We start from the raw sequence: 26,948 nt of genomic DNA, 5'->3' as shown, positions 1-26,948 counted from the left end.
CTGGCCACTTCACCAATAAGTCCTTTTATATAAAATTAGAACTATTCCAAAGTTTTTGACTGATAATTTCACCCTTTGAGTCACATTATTTTTGTATCGGTGATTATTTATTTGTTAAAGAGAGGCTATATTATTTTTCTACAGTATATGTGTCTCAAGAAAATCTTACTATTATGCTAAATATTGTGTAGTAAAGTACAGGAAAGATCAATGAATACATGGCTTGTGTCCATCCAGAAGACTAATAGGGCCCTGGTATAAGGTTTGAATAAACCTAATCAGTTGAGTTTGACTTGAGTGTTAGCCTGACTCATATTGCTCCAATAGTGGGCCACTATTTCTGTTCTTAGAGTATGTTTACTGCGCTAGAAGAATTTTTCCAACATTCATCTTCCCTATGAACTCTCATTAATTCTTTCAATCTTGTGTCACAGATTGAGTCTCCTCTCTCTCCCTCTCTCCTTCTCTCTCTCTGTGTCTTATTTTTGTCTCTGTCTGTCTCTGTTTCTCTCTCTCTCTCTCTCTCTCTCTCTCTCTCTCACTCTCTCTCTCTCTCTCTGTGTGTGTTAGGTTTGTGTTTCCTAATCAGTGCTAGATTATCACTTTGGCTAAATGTCACCTTTTTCTAGCTTCTGCTTTAGGCAGGCTCTGAGAACCTGGACCTTGAGAGTCAGACATTTTCAGCACTCCATGGTCTTTCTTCTGTTGCATCCAAAGTAAGCTTTGAATCTGTAGTCAATTTTGCCAGGCTTTTATCTCAATCCCAGTGGAGCACCACTATAGTTTTTGGAGCCAAAGCTCGTTTCAGACTGCTCCTATAGATACATTCTGCTTAGATGTCTCTTTCAGAATAATGGACTCAAATTTGCCTGTGTCCTGATGATGATTAGTTTTGCTGCTTTTCCTCCAGCTGGGTAAGAACTTTGCTTCGTATGAAAGGAAGGTCCAGGAAAAAGGACAAACTGGATCTGTCTCCTTCACACCTGTCAACCACACTTTATTCCTGTGACTCTTTGATGTCCTGCTCTGTCACAGTAGTCACTGTGAGCACCTGGTGGAGGCCACGAAAGAAGAGTGAATGAAAATGTTTTTTCTGGGTTCTGCTGGCTGTTTTTTACCTTGACCTCTGAGACTGGTAGCATTTTAGCTGATTTATTTTTAACTCCTCGTGTGGCAGCCGATCTATCTCATTTTCTGTAACAGGTGACATGGTGGATTTGCTTCATTTCTTCTTGCAGAATCTTGTTCTTTCTTAAAATTTAATTTGCTCGAGTAAACTTAAGGTAGTCCCCTGATGGGCTCCTGAAAATGTGAAAAATAATGTTTTCTCTAAAAATGTAGTTAATATGTGTTCTGTGAATATTTAGGATTTTAAAATATAGACATTATCAGACTTCAGTCCTGATGACAATGATCAAGATACAACTTTGTCAATCACTGAGATTTCAACATTAAATATTATAAAGGGATAATTAAAATGCTACTTATTTTCTATTAGCTGGTTCTAAATACCCTGTAATTCTTTCATTCTCTTGAATGGCTTCACACTGTCTTGATATGCTTGATGCTATAGCATACAAAGTTATACTCAAATAATTCAAGGAAAGAGGCACTAAGGTGACTACTATTATGTTAGATTATCTGGTGGTGAAACACAATGATGCTTAACTTGTTCAGTTCTGACCTGCGTTGTTCTGTTACAATGTCCTCTTTCATCTCAATCTCACTCCTTTTTTAAATTAATCTATTTTTTCTCATTTTTTTTAATTAAGGGAAAACTAAATTAAAAAATAACGGGATATATTATAGTAACTTTTTTGTTTTCCTATTAACCTGATTTGAACCCCAGTATTGCTCTCCCCATCTTGTTCTGTCTGATTATACTATATTCTATTTTGTTTGATATCAAGTTTGAGGATATAGGCAACCACTTTGAAGGTAATAAGATATACTATGATGCCCTTTATGGTTTGACTATTATCTTTTTTGAAGTCCTGTAAGGACTCCAGTGTAGGTTTATTGGTCTTGTTCTGTACTGTTTTGATCAATTCTATTACACCTGATGATATAGACAACTCAGTTTAAAAATAGCAAGAGGCACAATGGTAACCACTTTTGATCACCTGGTATTCTATTTTTGCATCATGTACTATGTCCATCCTTCTGTTCTAACCAACTCTGTTTTACTTAGTCACATTTGGTTTTATTCTCTTCAAAAAAGTAATAAGAACTGTGGGAGTAATAAAACCCAAAAAGTGTAATCGTTATTGTAAAAAAGAGAGGAAAGGAAGGTGGACTAAGGGATATAACCCAGATATGTTGGAGTGTGTAGGATGGAAAACTGTATTACTGAGCTTTTGTTGCATCATTGAACGGAATTGTCTCCAATATCACCATATGAATGTCTACTTTATATGCTTTAATTTTATAATATGGACAATTGTTTCTAAGAAAACAATATGTAACCTATTAACTAGTGATTTCTTACTGTATATTTTTTTCTTAAAATTCTGTATTACTTGTACCCTTTTACTGCTTTGTTTTTTATGTCCTTTCTTTTTTCTCTTTAAATAAAAAAATGCTACTTATAAAGGCAAAACATTAAGTTCGCTTCAAATTTCTTTATATCTACTCACAATGTTCAAAGACAATTGAAAAATGGCCAATAAAATTATGCACGCTTAAACATACATGAAGTTCCACAAAATAATTGGGCATTCACAAAGATGGAAGAACCAAAGAATACAGCATATGAGCTAAATTTTGTGGGAAATCTTTTTGATTGTTAATTATGGAATATTAAATCTATCAAAACACAGAATAACCTGATCAAAACTACAAATCAAACATAACTTAAAAGAATTGAGGATGACACAGAGAATTTAAATTCACGATATCCTCATTTACCATATTAGTCAGTAAATTCTAAATTGAGCATGAAATCTTTGAAATAGCACTCCCATTAGTACTTTAATAATATTTATCCACTTTAGTGACATTTAATAAACATTATTGTAAATAAATTTTATTTAGGTTTCGAAAAATTTCCATTCTATATAATGATCTAATTGTCCATCAATCTATCTGTGGTCAATTTTTTTTAATGTCTAGAAAGCCATCTGCAATGCAGCTAATACAGAGATTAGCTGTGTATACATGTGCAACTAAGATCTTCTATTAGTATAGTTTTATTCAGGGTATTTTTATAAATTTTAAATAATAAGATGAATTTTATAAAGTAGGTATCATTTTGCTTTCAAAAATAATTTGGTTAAATTTAACTTATGCAATTATAATTTAGGAATATTTTGATTATTAAAATCTCATTCAGCTTGTCATTGATTTTTCTTTCAGATTTTGTTTTTAATCATTTCTAGTATCAAAAGTTTCTACATTTATAGCTGATAAGTAATCATGCATGGCACATAAAGTCTATTAAAGCTAACACTTGCAGAGGGGGAGAGTATTGTGAATGCTTTCTCTCTGGATTAATTTAAACAGGGTTGCTTCTTTCTAGCATTCTAACTGGATTTTTCATCTCATCTGAAAAAAGTTGGTCTAGAACTTGACTTATTTTCTGATTTCCTTTTCTTTTGCTTCAATGACTCCACATATTTTAATGCACCCACATCCCTTCCTAACTTTTCATGTGCCTAGCCATGAGATATGAGTAAATTTACAGTGCAATGTAGTATCTTTTAAAACAATCCCCTGAATAAATTTACATTGTCATGTCTTATTTTGCTCGTCCTTTTCCCAAAATATTGTTTTAAAAGTATCCTTAAAAGGATTCCTGTCCCCTCAAATTGAAAACTGTCCATGATACAAAAATCCAGTGATTTTTCATGAAACACAAATTATGTACTTGGTAATTCTTGTTCTGTAACATCAGTATTATTTTTATATTTTTCAAGGTTTAATTTTAGCAAAGTACTTTACAAGATAACTTTCATCCCATAATACTGTGAAAACAGCAGATAGCTACTCTTAAGTCTGCATTATGTGCCAGGCGCTATTTTAAATAACTGACACAATTAACTCATTCAAATTTTAAAATAAACTTATAATTCAGATACAATTATCTTCATTTTGAATGTTATCATATTGAAGCAGAGAATGATTCAACAACTTTTTTAAGTCTCTAAACTATAAAGTAGCATGACCAAAACACGTTTTGGTAAAATTTAACTTGTATATGTGTTACCTCAATTTTGTAAATAATAGTTATCTTTGTTTTCCTAAAAATATAATATTAGGACACATTTACATAAAATACACTGAAAATATAAGATATTTATTACTTGCTGTAAAGATATTTGCTGTGATGGATCAAATTTATTTTTGAAAATTTAGATTTTATTTTTAATTATTTACTTATTTTTGTGGTACTGGGATTGAACAAGCAACCTTATGCTTGCAGGGTAGGCACATATGCCACTGAGCTAAATCTCTAACGTGAAAACTTAGATTTTAGAATATTAAAATTGGTAGAAAGGACTGGGGATGTAGCTCAGCTGGATAAGCACCTGCCTTGCAAGCATGTGGTGGTGAGTTCGATCCCCGGTACCGATGATTAAAAAAAAATAAAATAAAATAAAGAAATTGGTACAAAGAATTCTTAACTTTCAAAAGATCAGAAAAAGTTATTAGTAAATACTGATGATTTAGAAAATAAAACTTTTCATAGATTAAAAAGTTTAGTGGAAATAATAATGATGCCATTATTATTGTGAGCTAAAAGTATCTTAATGTATCCAAATTATTGCTGCATAGTTTAAAGTAGTGAGTTAGTTTCTCATATATTCTTCAACTACTAAGAAGCACTTACATAAAATGTATCATATATGGAAACTGGTAGAGTCTTGAAAATGTCTATCTATAGGAACTTGACAATAATGTTATTTTGTAATAGAATGATAATCATAGGTGATCTATTTAATTTATTAATTTATCATACTTCATTAGGGAATCTATGATACTGGATCCTTTTTCATTAAAACATAAATGTGAAATATAGAAAACTAGCAAACATATTTGACAATGACACTTCAATTTCAGTTCTTGTATTCAGACAGCATCTATCACATATTAACGGTGACAACTACAAAATGCCATGTCATTTATTGTTCATGTCTATCTTTTTAGTTTAGTTCACCATAAATTTGGAATGCAAATGCTATTTTAGTTGTTTTCAGGGATGAAATCAGGCTTAGAGAAATGAATCACTGGGGAAAAGATATCCACCTATTATTCTTGGATGGCAATAGGTGGAATCTTTAATTCTGTAACCAAGTGAAGTGAAGTGCTGTCTTTTTCCTCTTTATAGAAGGCAGTAATTTGTCAGTAATGTAATTTTCATTCTTATGCCATCAAGAAGGGTCCAAAAAATGAAGACCATACTCTAGTTCATCACCGAATTCTACTGAGGTCATCTCCTCCATTTTTCACATCTCCACTGACACTGACCAAATTCAAATTTTTGTCTTTTGATTGAAATAGCCTTCTACCTAGAAGGCTTCATTTCCCACTTTTATTCCATAAAACTTATATGTTCACTCCTCTCATAGAACTTCGTAAAATTCATGGGTGGAGTCTCTCTGTAAAGCCTTAAACACACAACTACCCTGACTACTCCTACCCAGCAGCTTGGAAGCTGGATATAGGTATCTTTTCAGTAGCCAGGGGTTTTTCCATGGATGATAATACTATCAGCTAACTCAATAAGTTTGTTACAGGAAATAAGTGAGTTAATATGTATGCATTGTAGAAAGCAGTGCTAGGCATAGTAAGCCATGATACGGGCACCATTTAGTAGATTTTAGCATGTTGGTGGTACTGAAAATAGAACCATGAAATATAGAAGTGCCTGTGATCGCCGAAGTTTAAATTCTGGAAAGGGAGCTGGGGGGATTGGGAGTCACAGGGAGAAAGACATCAAAGGAAAATATACACACACACACACACACACACACACACACACACACACACAGCTTAGTTTCTGAAACATGAAGGAATTAAATCTTATCAATAAAATAGGGTATCAGAATTCAGCATTCCTCATTTGATAAATTTTCTGAAACACAAATGACAAGAGGAGACTAGAAGAAGGCCTCTGAGGAAGAGTATTCCAAGCAGAGGTGATACCAGATGCAGAAATCTGAGGGAGGGTGACGGAGACCTATAGGAGATCAACATAGCTAAACTGAAGGGAAGCCAGCTAAAATATCAGGTGGCAGACACTGGCAGGAACCAGGTCGTGAAGTGAAATTAGATCATAGTAAAAGCCTGAATTTTCTGAGAGCTCTGAAAACACTGCAGAAATTATTTTACTCAGGGATGAATGTTTTTAAATTTTTTCATAGCACTATCCATAGGGTGCTATCAATAAAGAAATACCTTGATAAGGTTCACTTAAGTGGAGAATTTGGTAGCTCAGTGATTGATGATAATGTCTTAGACCAGACTGACAGCAATAAATAAGTAAAAATAAAGTTTCAAATTTGGTGTGTATATTAGAGGCTGTCTTAACATGATTTAACTCTGTGTGTGTGTGTGTGTGTGTGTGTGTGTGTGTGTGTGTTGAAAGGAATGATAGTGAGAGAAAAATAAAAGTATTAAGAACCAATACAGCATTCCTTTGGCCTGAGCCACTAAATGAGTGATAGTGCTCTTTACCGAAAGAGGGAAGATTGATGGAGAACCATGTTGTGGGGTAGGAGGCACAAATCAACAATTCTATTTTAGACATGTTTAATTTGAGATGCCTATTAGTCATTCAAGTGACAGTTGGGCTTATGAATCTGGAGCTCAGGGGAAAGGCTTAGACATGAGGACATATGTTTGGAAGTCATCACCCAATTCAAAGAATTTCAAGCAATGCAGCTGGGTGAGATTATATAAGGGACCTTTTGAGAAGTAATAAAATAAAGCTTAAAACCAAGAGTTCCAATGCAGTGTAGGAGAAAAAACCCAAAAAGTTAAGATGAAACACAAGAAAATATGGTATCACTCACACACACACACACACACACACACACACACACACACACACTCACACGCACATACACACACGCACACACATGCATAAAAGAAAATAAAGAAAACATGATGTTAGATTTATGACTGTGAAAAGCATGGAATTCTGAGAAAAACAGAGAACATTATAGACTTCATGCAAGCAGTATCAGAAGACCAAAGTGTGAACCAGGAGAATTTTAAAGAAAATAGGAAATTTGGAGGTGACACTTAGGTTGTTTTCAAATTCTTCTATGAAAGGATAAGAAAAGAGGGAAATATTAGAATCTTAGATAACACACAAGGTAAGGTTTTAAATAAAAATGCAGGTTTTTTCTTGTAAGATTTGTGGTACAAGTTGCTTCCATGACAAAGAGGAGCTGGGGGAGTTTGTGACCACCGATGCAACCCTGCAAAAAATACTGAAGGACATGAGAGAGAGAGAGAGAGAGAGAGAGAGAGAGAGAGAGAGAGAGACAGTGACAGAGAGGCCTCAATGAATGGGGCAGACAGTGAAATGAAGGAGAAAAGTAGACAACCAACAGCAGAAAAATAGCATAGCAGAGATGAGGCAGAGAATACTGGCTATACTCTAACGCAGATGGCCTTGATACCCTAACAAAAAGAAACTCAGGCAGAGTAGATCAGGAGATAGGGTCCATCGAGATGCTCTGTATAGGAAATTAATTAATCTGAAAGAGGGTTTATGGACAGAAATTCAAATATGAGAAAACAATGGATTATGTGAGAGGGAACCAGAGAGAAATAGGGGCAGCTCATCCAGCGGCTGCAGACATGTTGGAAAGTCATGATACTTTTATACAGTGGAGAACTACTCAGCTATAACGCAGGAAAACTTTGAGGCTTTTGTAGGTAAAAGAATACAGCTCAAGATCAAGCTCAGGGGTAAAAAGGTTCAGAACCACTTAGGTAAATAGCAGGTTGCCCCCCTGATTTAAAAACTAAAGGAGTTAGTGGGACCCAAAATGTACAGTACACCCTGTGAAAGTGAAAGGGGAGGAATTGCCTAAAAAAGGAAGGCAGGGGATATTGTTAATAGTGTATCACAATTTAAAAACCACATTATTATCATCACTCTGTTTAGTTTGATTACATTCTGTTCTAGTCTGTCTACTCATACTAGATTTTAGGGCACAGACAGCTATTCCAAAAATAGTACGATATACTACAGTAACCATCCTTAATTTCCTGTTAACTTACTCTGAAGCCCTGTATAACTTACATTGTTTTATTATGACTGATCTTATTTGAATCTGGTTTGTTATATTGCTGTTTTGTCTTGACTGATTTTATTTGAATCTGTTATGTTAGACAGTATCAAGTCTACGAATACAGGCAAATACTCTGAAGACGACAAGATTCACTAGGATATCCATTCTGGCTTCACTGTTACCTGCTTTTGAAGCCTTATAATGTCTCCAATGTTTTGTTTTTCTTAATATTGTTATTTACTGCTGTGTTCAATTATACTATGCCTGATAATATAGACAATTCTATTGAAGGTAACAAGAGACATCATAGTAACCACTGTAGATCACCTTGTATTGTGGTTTTATATGCCTTTTTTGTTTTGTGTTTTTCTAGGAATTTGTTTCGTTTTGTCTTGGTTTTTCCCTCTAATATAGAAAGGATAGCTATACATGTAGAGACTCATGCATGGGTAGAACTTCTAAACAGTTTATGAGAATTGATTGTATAATGCCCGATGAAATGAACAGCTACTTTGAAGAAAAAGAGACACTAAGGTATCCAGTGTTGATTCTGTAACGTCATAATGTGAAATCCAGCAATACTACTATACTTTGTTCAGAGTGATTTTAGTCTGTTTTGTTTTGTTTAATTTCAGTATATGTGACGGTATGGACAGCTATTTTGAAGAAAATGAGAGACACTATGGCAGCCATTGTGGACTTTCTTATTGTCTGGTCTTGAAGACCTAAATGCCTTTATCATTCTATTCTGATCAGTTTTATACTATTTTGTTTTGTGTGGATACTCTGTATGTGAAGATATGGACAACTATTTGGAAGAAAACAAGAGACAATGACATAGTAAAGATCTCAAGTTGTCTTGCTTTAAAATGGGTGTCTTCTCCATTGTTTTCTTGTGATATGTTTTGTTTTGTTTAATTTTATCCTCTTTAAAATAAAATTTTAGAAAAGATTTGGGTTACAAGAACATACTGATGCAATTATTCATGACAGCAGTATAAATTGTTGACATAAGAGGAAAAGTAAGAATAAATGAAGAAATGCTTAGGGTGTCAAGGGGTAGGATTGACGTCCTAACTGTAGAATTGACCAGACACTTCTCTATCACACCAGGTAGAGATGTGGATCAGGTGGAGTCCAAATCAGGAAGGCTCTAAGTTTGTTTACCGGTAGATTAAACTATCTCTATCTGTTTTTGTCTCAACAAGTAAATATAAGTTGAGTTACATTGTTAAGGGACAAGAGTTTCAAGGAGAGAAGAAATGTAAAGTTGTTGTTCCTGGGAATGGTTATAATGCTCACTTCTTAGGGAAATTAAGAATTCTTCACATAGCATTTAATGTCCATTTGAGAGTTGTGCTATAAATTGAAGAGTAATCCATTTAAGTTTATTGTATTATTTTCTACAGCAAAATTCAGTTTCCCAGAGATAGATGTAGCACACAGAAGTGTTAGATTAATTACATTCGCAGTTTAGTCAAGTAAGAAAGAGGAAAGAGATTGATATATAACAACTTTGCAAGTGAATTATTTAATGTGGAAACACAAAATGTGGACCTGGAAGTTAGCTTGGAAGATAGAACTAATGACTGACAAGAAAAGAGAATATAGTAGATTAGTTTAGTGATGTTGGTAAGTGGAAGGAAGAGGAAAATGTGGAAAGTTGTGGAAGAGGAGAAGAAAAAGAAAACAGGGAAGCTTGAGATCAGAGTGTTTCTGGTGTTCTGTTACAAATGAATCTGGCTATTTTCCAATAAAATGTTACTAAAAATATAGCTAGCATCCTGAGTTTAGCTTAGGGGCATGTGAAGATTCCTATATTAATTGGTGTTATAGAATCGTGCTCATATAAAGTGGGAGGCAGAGAAAGATTTTGCTATTATCCTTCCGGGTCCAGGTTCAGGCAATGGTCGAGGTGAGTTCCTCTTCACTTAGGCGGTGTAACCCAGTGGGTACAACAGCACTGGCCTTGTCCATACTGTGCAGCATGCTGAGGGAAGCCCTTGAGGAACCCAGTAAAAATGGCACTGCATAGATTGAACAGATCCTCACCATTGAAGACACTTGGCTTCCTATGATTTTTGCTATAATACCTTTCTAATACTCTTGCAGGCAAAGCCCTACCTCGATCTGATCAGCACTGGCATGGATGTACCCAGCAGTTACAGTATAATTAACACAGTTCAGGACCAAACCAGGTCCCAGAGGTACAGGAACTGGTGGTCGTAGGTTTTTTTGCCTTTCATGGCATAGGTAAACACCAATGCAGCTTGTAAGCTTCTCAAGGGTTGTCCCAGGGAAGTAAAGCAAAGGTCAGCTCAGGCATCCAGACCTGCCTTTTCTTCTGATTTCCTTTTCATTCTTAGTCCTCTTTTTTAACACCTCAGCTCCGAGATTAACTTCTCCATGACACCACCTGCATTCAAGTGTTTGTGTCGGAGACTTACTTTAGGGAAAATCAATGTTGGAAATTCAGTTAAAACTCTTTAGATTCACAGGACAAAGCTGCATTATTCTAATTATCCCAAACAAGGACAGAAACTTCTTTTCTGCATGTATTTATTTATGAAGAAACCAACATCCCTCAAATCTAATATAAAATACAACAATGGATGTCCTTTTCTTTTGCAGAGAAATTAACATGATATATCTGAATATAGATTTAGTAGTCAAATGTAATCAAACTAATCAGTAAACTGAGCTGTTCAGCAGTATTTGGTATAATTTCAAGTAAATTAAATGATGTCTGTTCTGGGTAAAGGAATTAAATTCAAAAGCAACTTGGATTTTACAGATAAAGACACAAATCAGATATTCCTCTGATGAGAATTTTTCCCCTTACTTGAAACATTTGTATGGGTTTTTTCTATCTTTTAAATTTCAAGTGGGTATAGTTTGGCCAAGTTGAGATATTCAGGAAACAGTACAAGAAATGGATAAAGAGACTTTAAACCCTGTTTATTTTGAAGTACATTTGAAATCGTAACATGTAGGTTTAATTTTACCTTAGGTATAGAGGAAAAAATAAAGATAAATGGTAGTCTCCCTTTCTCTCTTTGCATATTTGTATTCTCTAATTCTCTAAACTAGATATGTGCTGAGAATAACACAATATGTCACTCTTAAACAGTTTGCTACTTCTAGCTGTCACTTTTGATCAGAAGGTAGGCAGGTTTAAGGCATGCAACCTGCAAAGAAAAATCAAGGAAATAAAAACAATTTCCATTTCTGCTTAAAAATTCAAACTATGGTTCCTTAAGCAGTATGTGGTAGTTAAGAAGCTATGTCTTTCATTTGTCTTGCTTACATAGAAAATACAATTTGGAGAAAGGAATAATGCTGAAAATGAATCTTTCAGCTTCTGGAGCATTTAGGAATGCTAAGAAGACATCATTTAATTAAATCCAAAGCTATGAAGTCTTGCTCTGTGCCTGTCTTGAGACCAATGCAGCAATAGAGGGTAAATGTAACACTTTGACTCATTTCTTGATGGAAATTATGTTTGATTTGATGAAATAATCTAAAAACAAAATTTGCTCTTGAGTTTTCCATTGGTTCTTGATACCAAACTGTGAATTCCTCCCTACAACAGCTGCAATAGTGTTTGACAAGTAAAAGCCAAAATAATGCCTAGCATAAATAATCAACATCTAAACTTCATTAGCCAAATCTCTATTTTATCTACCTACAGAATCTTGTTTGCCATGCGACTCCTGTTAGAAATAATCATGTTAGTTTTACATTTTCCCCTCTGGATTATAACATTTAAGCTCCTTTTTCTGGTAAAAGATTTTCCTCCATTTTTAGTGATAGCAAACTCCATGAAAGATAGCATTTAAAAATGTTTATGAGATAAGCATCTACCTACTGATTCTGTTTTAGAAAAAAATTCACATACTTTAATTACAAAAGCAATTAGTGTAATCCCCTTAATGTTACCAGATTACTTTATTTATTTTCAGGATGTTTGTATGTCAAATTTGGTGAATAGAAGCGAAGAGAAGTTACAATTAGAAGGCTGAAATAGTTTCTTATAAAAGAATTGTGAACCAATCAAAAGTAAGGATAGGCAAGATAGCAGGAGACATAAGAAAAAAGAAAAAAAGTAGAATAAAAGATGCTATTTTGTCAGTTAGAATCATTTTAACATGACCTAATTTCTTAAACTCTCTGAGATTCCATGTCTATGCCTATGATGTGAGACTAATAATGCTTCTATCACTGGGTTGTTCAAAGATATATAAAATGATATAGATAAATAACCACAAGGCCTATGTGTTAGTGGTGCTTAGGCTAGAAATCTTCATATAGATAAGGTACATATAATCTTAGAATATATTTTAAATAATAATAGAGATACTTCAAAGATGTATTATGTATCAGCATTCGCTGGTCTAATACTCAAGAGATATTTTTGACATTGGGTAACTCTTCTATTATCAGAAAGTCAGCCTGTGATTATTTCCTAAAATCCTAGTTCTGACTAAAATACTTTTTTGAATTAAAATGCTTTTATTCAGTGCCATTTATTGATTTTTGTAGCAAGTCACAAGAAAGAAAAATAAATACAACTTTTCAAACTGGGCAATTTTGCCTTGAGGCAGAAATCATCCATAGAAAGCAGGTTTCTCTTGTTTGAATGAAAGACTAGGACAATAACTGAATATATCCAAACTCCATCCTCTTACCTTGTGGGATCTTTCTTTAGCTGTGTATTACTAGTCTAGGATTGTAACCTTCCGGTACTGTGTTACAACTTTGATTTGCTTCAGGACGTTTTTCCATCAAGGCATGAACCAACTGCAATCTGGGTGTCGTGAAAGCAAATAACCTCCTTTGGTTGGATGTGAGATAGGGGAAGGCAGGTTTCCACACCAGGAAGCCTAGAGTGTGTAACTAAAGGCGGCACACAGGCTGCGCTTCAAATGCTCACACCTGCTACAACCCTCTTAACTCATACTTTTCAAATATTCTTGAATGCCTCTAATAAGAAGCACAAATGGCAGATATTAAATGTATTGGAGGGATTTCATTTTTTTATGATAATAGACACTAAAATCTTTTCCCCAGCAATATGGAATTGTTCTTTCTATTCAGAAAGAAATTCATACAAAATTCTAGGGAGTCGTTAATGTCAGATTTGGTCAAAATGAAAAAAAAAAAAAAACAAACTTGTGAATATTGATAACCACACTGAGGAAAGAGAAAAATTTATTTTTAAGTATGCTAGAGTTTGAATACAAAAGTTCTAATATGTCAATTAAAAATTGTTTTCACAATTAACACAGGAGTGGATTTTAGCCTGGGAGCCCGAGGAGGGTGTCGCTTGTAAACTCTGAGGCTCTGGACTGAGCTGAGGAGGTGAACTGTGGCCACCACACCAAATGTGTAGGACGCAGCCTTCTCCACCAGAACATCCCCAGCTGGTGGGCAGTGAACACAGCATACAGTCCAAAGTGAGAGCTGCCCTGAAATCTTTTTCTTAAACATCATTCTATAATGTCTTGCAGTGGCTTCAGTCCTCTAGTTCTTACAGGTTATGTCATTTTTGCTTTTGCAGTTCATTAAAGATTAGCGAACAGACTTCCCAACTGATCTCCAAAGTCTTGGTCATCTCGATATGCGCTTCAAAATGCACCCTGCATTCCAGCCCTCAGGAGTTGTCTTTTTTATATCATCCCTGGCATTAAGTTTCCTCAGTATAGATTTTCTTCTTTAGTGTGTGGAAATAATTTTATTTTCTTTCCTAAGCAGAAAGAACCACTTTCTAATTAAAATTATAGCAAAAACTATGTCCTGATTGCAACTTCTTAATCCTACTAGATAAATGCTGGTCTTACTCAACTGATATTGCGCACAGTTTTTATAGGCTAGGCAACATACAGTATGTAGTACATAGCACATTACATTGGAAGCAGTATCTTCTCAAGTTACCTATAGTTTAATAAAGAAGCAAAATGAAAAGCAGAAAATTAAAATTTAGGTCAAGTTCCTTGAGGGCAGCGAAATTCTCTGGCTTCTGGAGAATGAATGATCCTTTTCTTCAGCACACACTTTCATAGCTATTTAGTGATTGTTCTAACTTACAAATAAACTGATGTGTTGGTCTAGAAAGGATGACTTGATTCTATTGATTAGTTGGAAGTAAAATTTCTAAGAAGAAAGAATATTCAATCTTGACTTTGGAAAATAAGTAGATACTGGTGTAGGTACGGAATATGCTGTACCAAACATTCTCTACCTAGATAAGTAATGTGATCAAAGCCATCCATTTATGTTCTCTGCCTACAGGATTCCTCCCCAAATATCAATGTGCCTCACTCCTTGCATTATTGAGGTCTCTTCTCAAATGTTACCTTACTAAAGTCTTCTACCTAGTAATCTTGCCAATGCACCAAGTCACTCTATGTGCAACTATACTTCAGATTACTAACACATATATGCATCTATTCTTCTGAACATTGGTAGTATCTGTCCCTCCAAACTTAAATATAAACTTCATAAGGCAGAAGAAATACTATTTCATCCATCCTTAAAACATCAACTCCAATAATAGCACCACTTCACACAGAGGAGATAATTAACACTTCACTTGTTTGTTTTAGAAGCAGGCAATGATCCAGGTAGGAAGGGAGTAATATAGTTAACTGAGAGGCATTATTGTGAAGGACAGCTTTAATTAAGAGTCTCTCTCCTCTGGCTCAGTTCTGTGGCAAAGTCAAAATGTGTTCACCATATTGTCCACTCAGCAGAATCCCAGAACAACTACCATTATTCCCTCAGAGAAGCTTTCTCTGCCTTACCCCAAAAAAGGAACTTCACATTTGATTAGTTGCCCAATATCTTCATGTTAGCAAATTCAGTTGTCTCCTTGATGGTTTTACACTAGTAGAAGGATGATCTTTGCAAAAGAAATGAAAGTATGCACGATTCTGATTATGTGTGAACTGATACTGGCCTATGAAATGTCCTTCAGCTCTGCTTGCAGATGTTGTTTTGTTAGTTTTATGGCCTGTACCTATAGTCAGCTCTTCTGTTATGCTTTGCCATCCTTATTGCTTTCCATTTCAATGTTCACATCTTTATTATTCCTCTTTGGTATGCCTTTTAGGAGAACACATTCAACACCTCATTTCACACACACCGCCTAAGCACAGGCAGCACTTTCATATGTCTTCAGCAATAGCAGTTGGATCACAGTCATGCGTTGCATTGTTAATACTAGTAGAATCAAGTCCTGCTCTGACTGAGATCATCTGCAAGAATTATACAGTTTTTCATAAATCCTGATTTTCCCTGAACAGTTAGTTCTTGGTGAAGGATTTGATATAATAAAATCCAATCTTGCCAATCAACAAAATTCTCTAGTTATAAAAAATAAGATGTGAATGACTAATTCATTTAATTTAAATTTATCTTAAGATCTAGTGGTTTCCTTAACAATCTTAGACTAACTCAGACATAGCATAGCAGAGGCAAGTTAAAAGAACTGCAATGTACCCATAGGTGTTTGATGTTGGCTGCCTTACCGGTATCTAACGAAGCAGATACCTTTTGTCAGCACGTTAGCCTAGAAACTTTGTTCTAATCTGAAGGTATAATTGATCATCAAATATCACAAAACTGCTCAGCTTAAAGCAAATTTATTCTATTAGCTGAAGTCTTAAGACAAAATGTATTACGGACAATCTTTTTAAAAATTGATGGTAAAAATTGTTACAGGTTTAACTGGAATGTCATTAAAAGTATACACCAACGAAATAAAATATACATGTGCATATATATATATATATATATATATATATGCACACACACACACATATATAGAGATGTTTTAAAATATCTCTAAAATTTTTGAATTAAAAACAAATCACGAATTCCAAGAAGTATGTAAATGAACAGTCTAAGAATGTGACAAGACCTGAGAGCTGTAAATAGAAATCTAGGGAACAAAGCTCCTCCTAGATTTTTGTGATAAGCTGAGTTCTTTCGCTTGTACTTCTGATTGGACCACAGTGTGAACACTAATCTGTCTCTTAATCATGTGTTCAATGGACACAAACTACAGAATCTTAATTTTGTAAAGTTATCTTAAAGGCACTACAGAAAGATTAAGAGATTTGACAAAGATTAGATATTTGATTACATGCAGTATAAAGAATCAGAATTTGGAGATTTTGGTAATAAATTCCACATCCAGTTCACTCACACCTAATAAATACATATGTGTGAGTGAATAAATTAATAAATCAAATTTGTTCCACAGGTTGGTTAATTTTTAGCATGGGGTTTTGAAGATTTTCTCACCTATAAATATGTAAGGAAAAAATTCTTTAGCCAAAAAAATTCAATCCCAAAAATTTGACTCAGACAAACTAGCTTAAAAATAAACCTGGACCAGATTAATATCACCTTGAGCTCATTTTGCTTATATACTCAGTCTTTTACCCTATCAATATTGCCAGGTTTGACTCCTGCTGATCAATAAGGAAAGATAAAAGTTATTATCAGATAGCTCAGAGCCAAGCCTGCTTTAATAATTTTAACCAAATATAATCCATTTTATCATTGTTTTTCATCTAAGTAGATTTCTCCCAACTATTTTTTAAACTTTAAAATTTATGTTTATCACATTGCAAAACTCAAGCTAAATTTTTAAAACTCTAAACAATAAAACTCATTTAATAATCAGAATGCCCAGATCACGCTATTGGTACTCCACAAGCTAGTTTACACTTCTTTTAGAATGTGAGACAGTAGAATAACAACCCAAGTAACCAGCAGCATAAAGACAAACATCACTATATTGCTGCCCTCTGTTTGAACATATGAGTAAGGGTATTTGGCTGCCACTCTCTAAGTCTGAGCTCAAGCACATTGCTTTGGATGGTGATTTCAATTGATGAATGAGATAAGTTAACATGGTAGTGAAAGGGATCAAGGAAGCCAGAAATTGTGGGTGTCACAAGGGTTGTAAAAATAGCACTAAATTTGACATCAGAAAAATGTTTCATATCATATCTCCTTCATTTACTTGCTGAAAGATCATGGACCACTTATTTAATGTCTCTGAGGTAGAGTTTGTCACACAGTGAAGATACATTTTTTCAACAATGAATCTATCATTGTTTTCATATTCCAAGAATACTGTGAGGTTTGATAACATAGCATCAATCATGTGGCTATTGAACTTTGGAGGTGTAACTAGTCTAAGTTAAGATATAATACAAAGATTAAACGTACTTGGTTATTTGAAACTTAGTGTCAAATTATCAAACTACTTTGTCAATAATTTCATATTTATTTCATGTTCAAATATTTTAGCTACATAAGGTTAAGTAAAATCTATTAAAATTAATTTTGCTTTTTGTTAGTATTTTTGAGAAAATTTAAAATTTCAGAACTTTCTTCTGTGTAACACTTTGGTCTTCTTTTTTCTTTTCTTTATTTCTTTTTTGTTTGTTTGTTTCATTTTGTTTTCTTTTTTCAAGGTAGGGTCTCCCTATGTGGTTCAGACTGGCTTTGAACTCTGCAGGTAACACAGGCTGGCCTTGAACTCTAACTCATGCTCCGCCCCAGCCTCGTTAGTGCTAGGAGTACCATGCCTCTCTCTGCAATACCTTTCTATATGAATATTTTGCTATAATTTTCCAGTAGACAAGCATTCTTTAGAAAAAGGATGCTCTTATTTTTCTTGTGGTACCAGAATACAGGGAAAATTCTGACACCAAGAAAGCCTCCAACAAATATGTGTAAAATTTACATGGAATAAAAATAGTAACTTTAATCTGGAGTTTTAAATAGTTCCCTAAAGAAGAATTGCTATAGCTAGTATGATGTGGTAGAACCTTGGGAGCTGACATAAGAGGATCACCAGTTTGAACCCAGCCTGAGCAACTTAGTGACTTCATCACTTAAAAAATAATTAGAAGGAGAGTGAGGTGCTGGAGGTGTAGCTGAGTGCAAAATACCTAGGTGCAGTCTGCAGTGCCAGAAAACAACAAAGGACTCCATCTGCAGTACAATAAAACAAGAAGAGAAATATACAGCTTTCAGGTATATAAGGAAGTAAAAACCTCTATTCATAAATGATATGAGCTAAAAAAAAAAAAAAAAAAAAAAAAAAAAAAAACCCGTGAATAGAAACTGGTAGATATTTTCTCCCATTCTGTAGGCTGTCTCTTCCCTTGGGTGACTGTTTTCTATGCCATGCAGAGCTTTGTAATTTGTTGTAACCCCATCTGTCAATTCTTGCACTATTTTATGTGCTGTTACATTCCTGTTCAAGAAGTCACTTCCTGTGCTTTAAGTGTTTCTCCTGTTTTCGTTCAACAGTTTGAAAGTTTCTGAACTTATATTCAGATCACTGATACATTTTTATTTAGTCTTAGTACAGGGTGAGAGGAATCTATGTTCAGCCTTCTGCATGTGGTTGTTGGTTTTCCTATCACCATTTTTAAAGAGCCTTCAGCATTTTAGAGATAGAGAAGGAGATCTGAGGGAAGTGGGAGGAAGAGAAACAGAGATAATGATAATCAAGGAAGGTAAAATAATCAGAATACTTTACATTGGGAGGCTGAGGGAGGAGGCTTCTAGTTTCAGCCTAGCCTGTTTAACTCAGTGACTTAGCAAAATCCTGTCTCAAAAGTGAAACCATGACTGGTGTCATCGCTCAGTGTGAAGAACCTGGGTTTAACCCTCAGTAACCAAAAATAAAAGTAAAATAAATGATTTTAGCGAAGTCTTAGTTGCTTTCCTTCTCACTGAGACCAATACCTGACACCTGAAATTTAGAGGAAGAGGAGTTGATTTTGGTTAGAGGATTCCATTCATAGTTGTTGACTGACTCCAAGGCTGAAATGCCATGATGAAGGATCTGGGAGAGGAAAGCTGATATGTCATGGTATCCAGGAAGCAGAACGAAGGGAAGGCCCAGGGAAAGAAATAAACTCTTTCAGGTCATGCCCCAGTGACCCACCCCTTCCAACCGACCCTCATTTCCTATGCACATATTCAGCTCTGAATGGATTACTCCATCTGTTGAGCCCCCATGACCCAGTCAACTTCCAAAAGTCTAAAATCTGAACACATGAGCCTTTGGGTGACATTCTAGATCTAAATCATAGCCAATAGTCTTAACTAAGGATCACAAAGCATAAATTGCTAGAAAAAATATCCTGGAAAAATGTCATCAAGAAACTGGACAGAAAACCTACAATGACCTACAACTAAGCATCCATTAGAATTAAATAAGAATCCATTAGAATTAAAATAAGGCTGTTCCTATCACTGTTGTAGTACATGCATAATGATGGGAATCTTAGACACTGCTATTGGGAGTTTAAATGGTGCAACATTTGGGAAAATAGTTTTTACAGATTCTTGCAAAACTTAAATAACATGGCAGTAGGAGGGGTGACTACTGCAAGATTGGAGGAAGGAAATAACATTAGAGGGGAAGAGTGTGAATATGACTATGATCAAGTCATGTTATATGTATGTATGATAATACTAAACTCAGTAATCACTAATTAAAAAAATAAACATATGCTTTTGGTATTGTGCATCAATTCTATTCCTAGGCATTTTCAAAAGATAAATAAAAGGCATATAATCACAAAAGAACTTTTACGTGTGTTCTCATAAGAAGCTGCATTTAGAATTTCAAAATTGGAAACGACCAAATGTCTAACAATATATAGATAGATAAATAAATTTTGATAATAACTGTACAAAGGCTCATTAAAAATGAGATAGTTAGACATGAAGCAAAATAGATATAAATAGATAAATACCTCATGAATGTGTTTACATGAAATTGTAGACAGGGGAAAGAGAAGATTGGTCTTCATTTTAGAGAAGTGTGTGTAAAGAGGGCTAACGAGTGAGAGAATGTTTGTTAAAAAGATAATGGATAAAGTTTTGTAGATAAGGTATACATTTGAGTGCAATGGTAATTTGTCAAAGATCACTAAAACTAAGTGCCTCGATGAGGCCATCTACAACAACGAACAGTAGTTGTTTGCTAAGGAGAAAGGACTGATCTGAAAAAGGCAAACTCATGAGTAAGGTACCCCCGGGAGGAGAGAAAAGGCCTCCATAGTGAGCTCCACTCAACAGGAGCAAGGATAAATGACGAGAAAGTGTCTCAGCACAAATTCAAAAGCATTAGATCATGCAAGACTGTAAATATGGAAATGAAAAACTCAGAGCATATGTTTATTTTTTTAAACATTATTCATAAACAAATGATGCATTTTATTATTTTCCTCTCTCCTTTTTTACACCTTTCTTTTTCTCCTCTTCCTTCTTAACATTTGAGGTTATGTACTCAGAATACTGGGCAGGTAAGTGCCAATAACCACAGAAGGAAGAATGTCAGAGCTCCTCTAAATGGCGGAAACTGTCGTATGCTTTTGATAATCTCTCCACCATCTAATCACAGTGTTCATTTTGCTAAGATAACTCCTACCTTCCTCATAATCATCATAAACAGAGTTCATAACTATGTGAATCATGAGCATGTTCATGCAATCATGGTGAGTTCTCATCACTGCTTGGGAAAAATTGCACTGTATAATATTAAAACATTTTCTTAAATAGATCTTAGGCACTCCTTAACATTTTAACCATAATTTCCAAAACAATTTTCTCAACATGATGGGAAGACCATAAAGGATTTTGTAAATAATTTTTTTGCAATCCAATGAAATTGGTCACTTGAGGAAACATAAAGATTGATCTATTATACTGGAATACTGCAAAGGCTAAAAGATGAAGATTTTTTTCTGAGACTGTAAAATCATTGAGCTAAATATTAGCCAAGACATTCTTGTTCTATCCAGATGGATAATTTACATGGCTTTATTTAACACTTCATTCTTTTCCACATGTGTTTCTTTATTATGGAGACCATTATAAAACTGTTACCTAAAATTCTGAGAGAAAAGTATCTTGCAAAAAATCTGGTGAACAGACGTTAGTCTTGCTACTGATGTTTCTAAAATGAAGAGGAAAACGGATTTAAAGGATTTGAGACTTTGAAATGGCAGTAGAAGATATTGTAGTCTCCAGTGAATTGGTATTTTCTTGGATTAACAACTACTAAAGTTTTAAATAAGAGTATTTTAAAATAGGTTTACTTGAAAAGTGCAGTTTAAAAATTCATGTATAATTCTCAGAATCACTGTCAATTCATATTCAAATTACTGCATGTAATAAAATAGTTATCAAATGTTTTGCAGAAAATAAAAATGTTTACATGACACAAAGCTATATAAGTATATAATGGATTGATATGATATAGTAATATGATATCAACATACATAAGTTTCTCTTTTATTTGCGTGTAAAGCAAAAACTCATAGTCCTTACCCATTCAGTCTGAAAAGTAACAAAATGATTTCCTGCTGAGTTACTTCTGAATATTGTTATCTCAACTTAGTAATTATCTTACCATGGTCTCATAATTCCACTATACCAAATCCTAAATGTAGAAGTGGGCTTCATAAAGTAGCTCAGAAGTATCATCTGTAGTATAGAGGAAGAGATTTCATGAGTTGCTTGTTTCTGATATGTCTGTAGTCCTCACTTCTGTAAATTTACAAAATCACTTCACACTATCACATTGCTTTCTTCTAGGCAACTAACTTTTTAAAAATCCAAGCAGAGAAATATACAGGCATTAATTTTTGAAAGTCACAGAAATTCACAAACCGAAAGGTATTTGGAACTTGTATTTTGTCATGGATCAGACTGAGGACTGATATACTGAGAATGAGATCTGATTCTTTTTCCCCAGTTGAATACTACTTAGGAAAGTTACAAACTTTCTTAACCTAGTGAAAAAGGTATTTCCTTGGGTCTCCTGAACTAGCTTTGCGCTTCCTTGTGCCTTGAGAACTAGATTCCCAGGGGTTACCTGCTCTTAGCCCTTCTTATCTTTTCCTTTGTGAAGCATGTTTCCTGCCATCTCTTCAGTGATAACTAGACTTTACATTGTATCATCAGAGTATCCAACATACAAATGGGTTTCCTGAATTTTGCACAGTGGCAAATGTCTGGCGTTTATTTGCCCACAAGCAACAAGAGATACTTGCTTAAAATGAAGTCAAAGGAAAATTAACTGTCATTCCACAAGCAGCAATCATAAAAATGTGATTAATATAAGAGAAGAGCCTAAGAAACCAAATAAATTCTAGCTAAACGTTTAGTAGCATCCAGGCATTATTTCCACATCTGTGCCACTTGATCCCTTTCTGTTTCTAATTTTATAGATATGCCCTTTAAACATATTCTCTAACAGCTACTGACTCTTGTGGTTCCAGAAACATTCAGTAACTCTCACTTAATAGGAAGGCTCCCATTTGACAGTTAAGAATTTATCACACTTTTAGTTCTTTGTTTCTACTTGTGTTTGTGTCTGTACTTCCATGCTCTGTACAATAGACACATAGTTTGTGTGCTCCATCTCTCCTCCCAGGCTCCAATTTCTTTAAAATTCATTCACCTCATTTATCTCATTGATTCACTTAAAAGACATTCAGATTGCACAGGTTTTAAATTCAAACACTGCATTGTCTGTTACAAGTAATATTCTACCTCTTGAGCAGAACTGGAATTTTGAACACAGGTGATTTGGAACCCGGGATTTTCACTCTTTCGTTACCAAAGATTAGAAACTATTTAAACAAATACTGAGCTGTACTGAGCTTATATATTTGTGCATCTTCTCTTTTTCTAGCCTTTTAGATACAAATAGTAATTTATGAAACTAAGATGAATGATATAATTAGAAAATCACATTTTATAATTAACATACTGATTAATTATGCCAATAAATGATCACAATTAATGCTAAGGCTAACAAGTTTGATGAAGAGTAAGACATATACCCTCAAACTGTGTATAATAAGACATATATCCTCAAGAAATGCTAATAAACTACAAAATGAAAAATGAAAATTCCTTTCAGATACCGTTTTAAACATGAGTCTTAACATGCATTTCTATCCTTTCTATATTAGAGGGAGAAACAGAGCAAAGCAGGAGAGAACAGAACATATTCCTATAGACACATCAAACTAAAAAGACATATAAAACTGCTGTACAAGAAGTTCTACCATGGTTTCTGTGTTGACTCTTGTTATCATCAATAGAATTGTCTATATCATCAGATAAAGTATAATTGAATATATCAGTACATAACAGTATTAATAGAAATACAACTTTGTAGATAGTATAGAACTACAAAAACAGGTAGTAATCAAACCAGAGTGGGTATCATAGTGAATCATTGTCATTTTCAGTATAGTTGTCTATACTCTCTGACTTGATACTATCAATCTTAACAGTTTTGAATAAAATCTGTCAATAACAAACAGCAATCAAACAAATCAGATTTAATTAAGATCAGCCATGATATAAAAGTATAAGTTATACAGGGATCCAGATTAAGTTAATAGGAAATTAAAGATGATTACTGTGCTATATCCAGATATTTTTGGGATAGCTCTCAGTGCCCTCAGATCTAGTGCTTATATACAAACTGGAATGGAATAAGTTCTATCTAAGCAGAGTGGTGCGAGTAATATGGGTTTTAATTTCTGATACATTATTAGCAATATCTTCTGCTGTCTTTTTAAAGACTATTCCTTCTCTTTCACTCCCCCAGGGTGTACTGTGCATTTTTGGGTCTCCCCAACATCCTCGGTTTTATATTGGGGGGCAACCTGCTACTTACCTAAGTGTTTCCGAACTTTCTCACTCCTGGGTTTGATCTCTAGTTGTGTTACTTTACCTATTAAAGCCTGTCTTTCCAGCCTATCCATAAATACTAGTCCAGTTGCCCCTATTGCTCTCTGGTTCCCTAACACATAGAGTTCTGTTTTCTCACATTTGATCTTCAGTCAATTATATTTAGTTGGGTGATTATATTTCCTATAAAGAGCATCTCAGTGGACCCTACCACTTGATCCAATCTGCCTGCGATTCTCTTTTTTTCCCCTTAAATTAATGTTTCTAGGCCATCTACATTAAAAATTATATCCAACCTTCTCTGTTTCATTTCTGTGTTCCCATCATTAGTTGTTTGTCTTCTTCATTTTGCTTTTTGCTCCATTCATTGGGGCCTCTCTGCCACTGTTCCTGAAATCCTGGTTCTTTTTTCTCTCTTTAGAATGTCCTGTAGTATTCTCTGTAGAGTTGGTTTGGTCGTTGCAAATTCCCCCAGTTCCTCTTTATCTTAGAAGCATCTTGTTTCTCCATTAATTTCTAGGAACAATTTTTCAGGGTACATCAATCTTGGCTGGAGGTTATTTTCTTTTAGGGCTTGGAATACTTTGCTCCATTCTCTTCTCGATTTGATGGTTTGTGCCAAGAAGTCTGCTGTAATTCTGATGGGCTTTCCCTTGTAAGTAATCTGTTTCTTGTGTCTGACAGATTTTAATATTCTGTTCTTATATTGGATTTTTGGGATCTTGCTTATTATATGCCTAGGTGTAGTTTTGTTTTGGTTGTAGGTGACTGGAGTTCTGTATGCCTCATACATCTGGATATCTTTTCCTTTTCCTATGTTTGGGAAGTTTTCCTTAATTATTTCTGTGGATAGCCTTTATAGTTCCTTTGTTTGTACTGCTGCTTCTTCATTCACATTCTTTATTCTTAAGTTATAGATCCTCTTGTCATCTTCTAGCCTTTGTATTGTTACAGCTTATTTCCTTGTTATTTTAAAGAATTGTTTCCTTTCATGATCCTACATTGAAAACCTGACCTCCAGTTTGGATAATCTATCCTTAGTTTCTTTCAAGCAGCTTTGCCAGCTTTCAATGGAGATTTTAATTTCCTGATAATCTCTTTGAACCTACTTCATGTATTCTATGTTTTTCTCTATTTTCTTCATCAAACAATTCTCCCCTACCCTTTTTTTATGTTCCTCCATTCTTCCATCTGTTTTTTTCTTGACAGGTGCTTAGCATTTATTTTATTATTCTATTTATATCTTGCTTTACTTGGTTAAATACTTCACTTTTGAATTCGTCTATGAGATCTCGAAGATACTGCTTTATGTCCACTGGTGCCATGTCTCATATTGCATGTTTGCCATGCTCAACTTCTTTGCATTTACCTTTCCTAGATTAATGTTCTCAGGGTTGGGGACTAGGGACCCTTTCTTGTTGCCTCCTCTTCTCATATTTTTTTGTTCCTTCCATACAGGTGTATATAGGAGGCCCCAGTTTCTTTCTTTGTTGGTTCCAGTTTGTCTGAAGTGTGCTGACTAGGTGCTCCCACCCACTTCAGTGTACTATGGAGGTTCAGACCAGGGCAGCCTATGCTGGGCCCTCCCTTCCAAATAAAGTCAACCTGCAGACGGCTTCACTACATTAGAGTGCACCGCAGGTATAGGGACTTGGTTTAGGCCAGCCTATTGGGTCTCAGTCCAGGGTGTGACCCAGGGGAAGCTCTCCCCACCAATCCCGCTTGAGATGGGAGCAGCTGACTGAAGTCACTGCAGCTCCTCGTTCTCGCCAGTCTTCCCGGTCCCAGAATGTCATCGTTGGAGCCCCTTTTTCTATGGAAGGATTTTATTCCTGTCGCTCACTGCAGGTTGATGCAGGTTCCCTGCCAGCTCAGCTCTCTATTCAGTTCACCAACTCCCATACTCAGTGTGAGTGCGTCTCCAGTGAAATGAAGCAGCAGTGGGCTTTTAGGTAGCTCAGTAAGTCTCAGCGCGTAAGTTCAAGTGATGTTTTTGAAGCAGAACAGATCATCAGAGGCGAAGGCCCACAGCATGGTCATCAAGACTCTCTGCCAGACCCAAGAGAACCCCCACGAGTCTGCGTCCACTGTATGATCTTGTCCTCTTTTCTAGACTATCAAATCCATATTCCTTTGTCTCCTTTAGGTCACAGTGAGACTTTGGATCCCAGGCTGAGAGCCAGGTTCCTCCTCCACCTGAAGCAGCCCCAAGAAGGTAGTGAGAGATAGAATTTTAAAATGGTAATGGTAAGGAATAATAGAGGTCATGCGTTGAGTTTTTTTTTTTTAATTTTTATGAAAATAGCTCCATATGTCACTGTAATTTACATATAAGCAATTGAGGAATTAAAGTAATAAAAATAAGCCATAGAATATGCAGATATTCCTTATTTCTACACCACTGTTAATCCTAATTGATAATTCAAATCCTTGAGTCTTTAAATGTAAAAACATTTTATCACTTGTCATGTCACAAAAAGTTCTGAAAAATATAAATCAGCACATCTCTTTTTCCATATGGATATTGCTCTTATTTTAAAACTACAAAATATCCCCAAGTTATAATTTCTTTTTCAGAAATCTTGTTTGTCTTTTAACTATATAGTAAAAGATTTTACACTAGTTTAAAACCTGTTGGATACTTGTAGAAATGAGGCACATCAACTATCTACTGCTCTTTATCTCCTACTCATTGGTACATAGGTCATAGCTAGCCTGGAGAGAAAGGTAGAGTGTGAGAGAGACTATACTGCAGAGAAACAAACATTTCCCTTTTGAAAGAGGCACCTAATCTAAAGTAGGTGGTGCACAATGTTCAGTGAAGTGATGCAGAATTCTAATTCTGGCTGTTCTATTGTTTCCCAGATCCCTCAAAGGCAAAAGTTAAGTAGTATTCATCACTGTGTCCATATTCTAGGTCTGTATTAAGATGAAAGATAAAAGGCT

Source organism: Cavia porcellus, unplaced genomic scaffold (genome assembly GCF_034190915.1).
Source record: "Cavia porcellus strain 051 isolate PalLab524CR breed Dunkin Hartley unplaced genomic scaffold, mCavPor4.1 scaffold_2, whole genome shotgun sequence".
Lineage (NCBI taxonomy): Eukaryota > Metazoa > Chordata > Mammalia > Rodentia > Caviidae > Cavia > Cavia porcellus.
Note: the sequence above shows the minus strand (reverse complement) of the source record.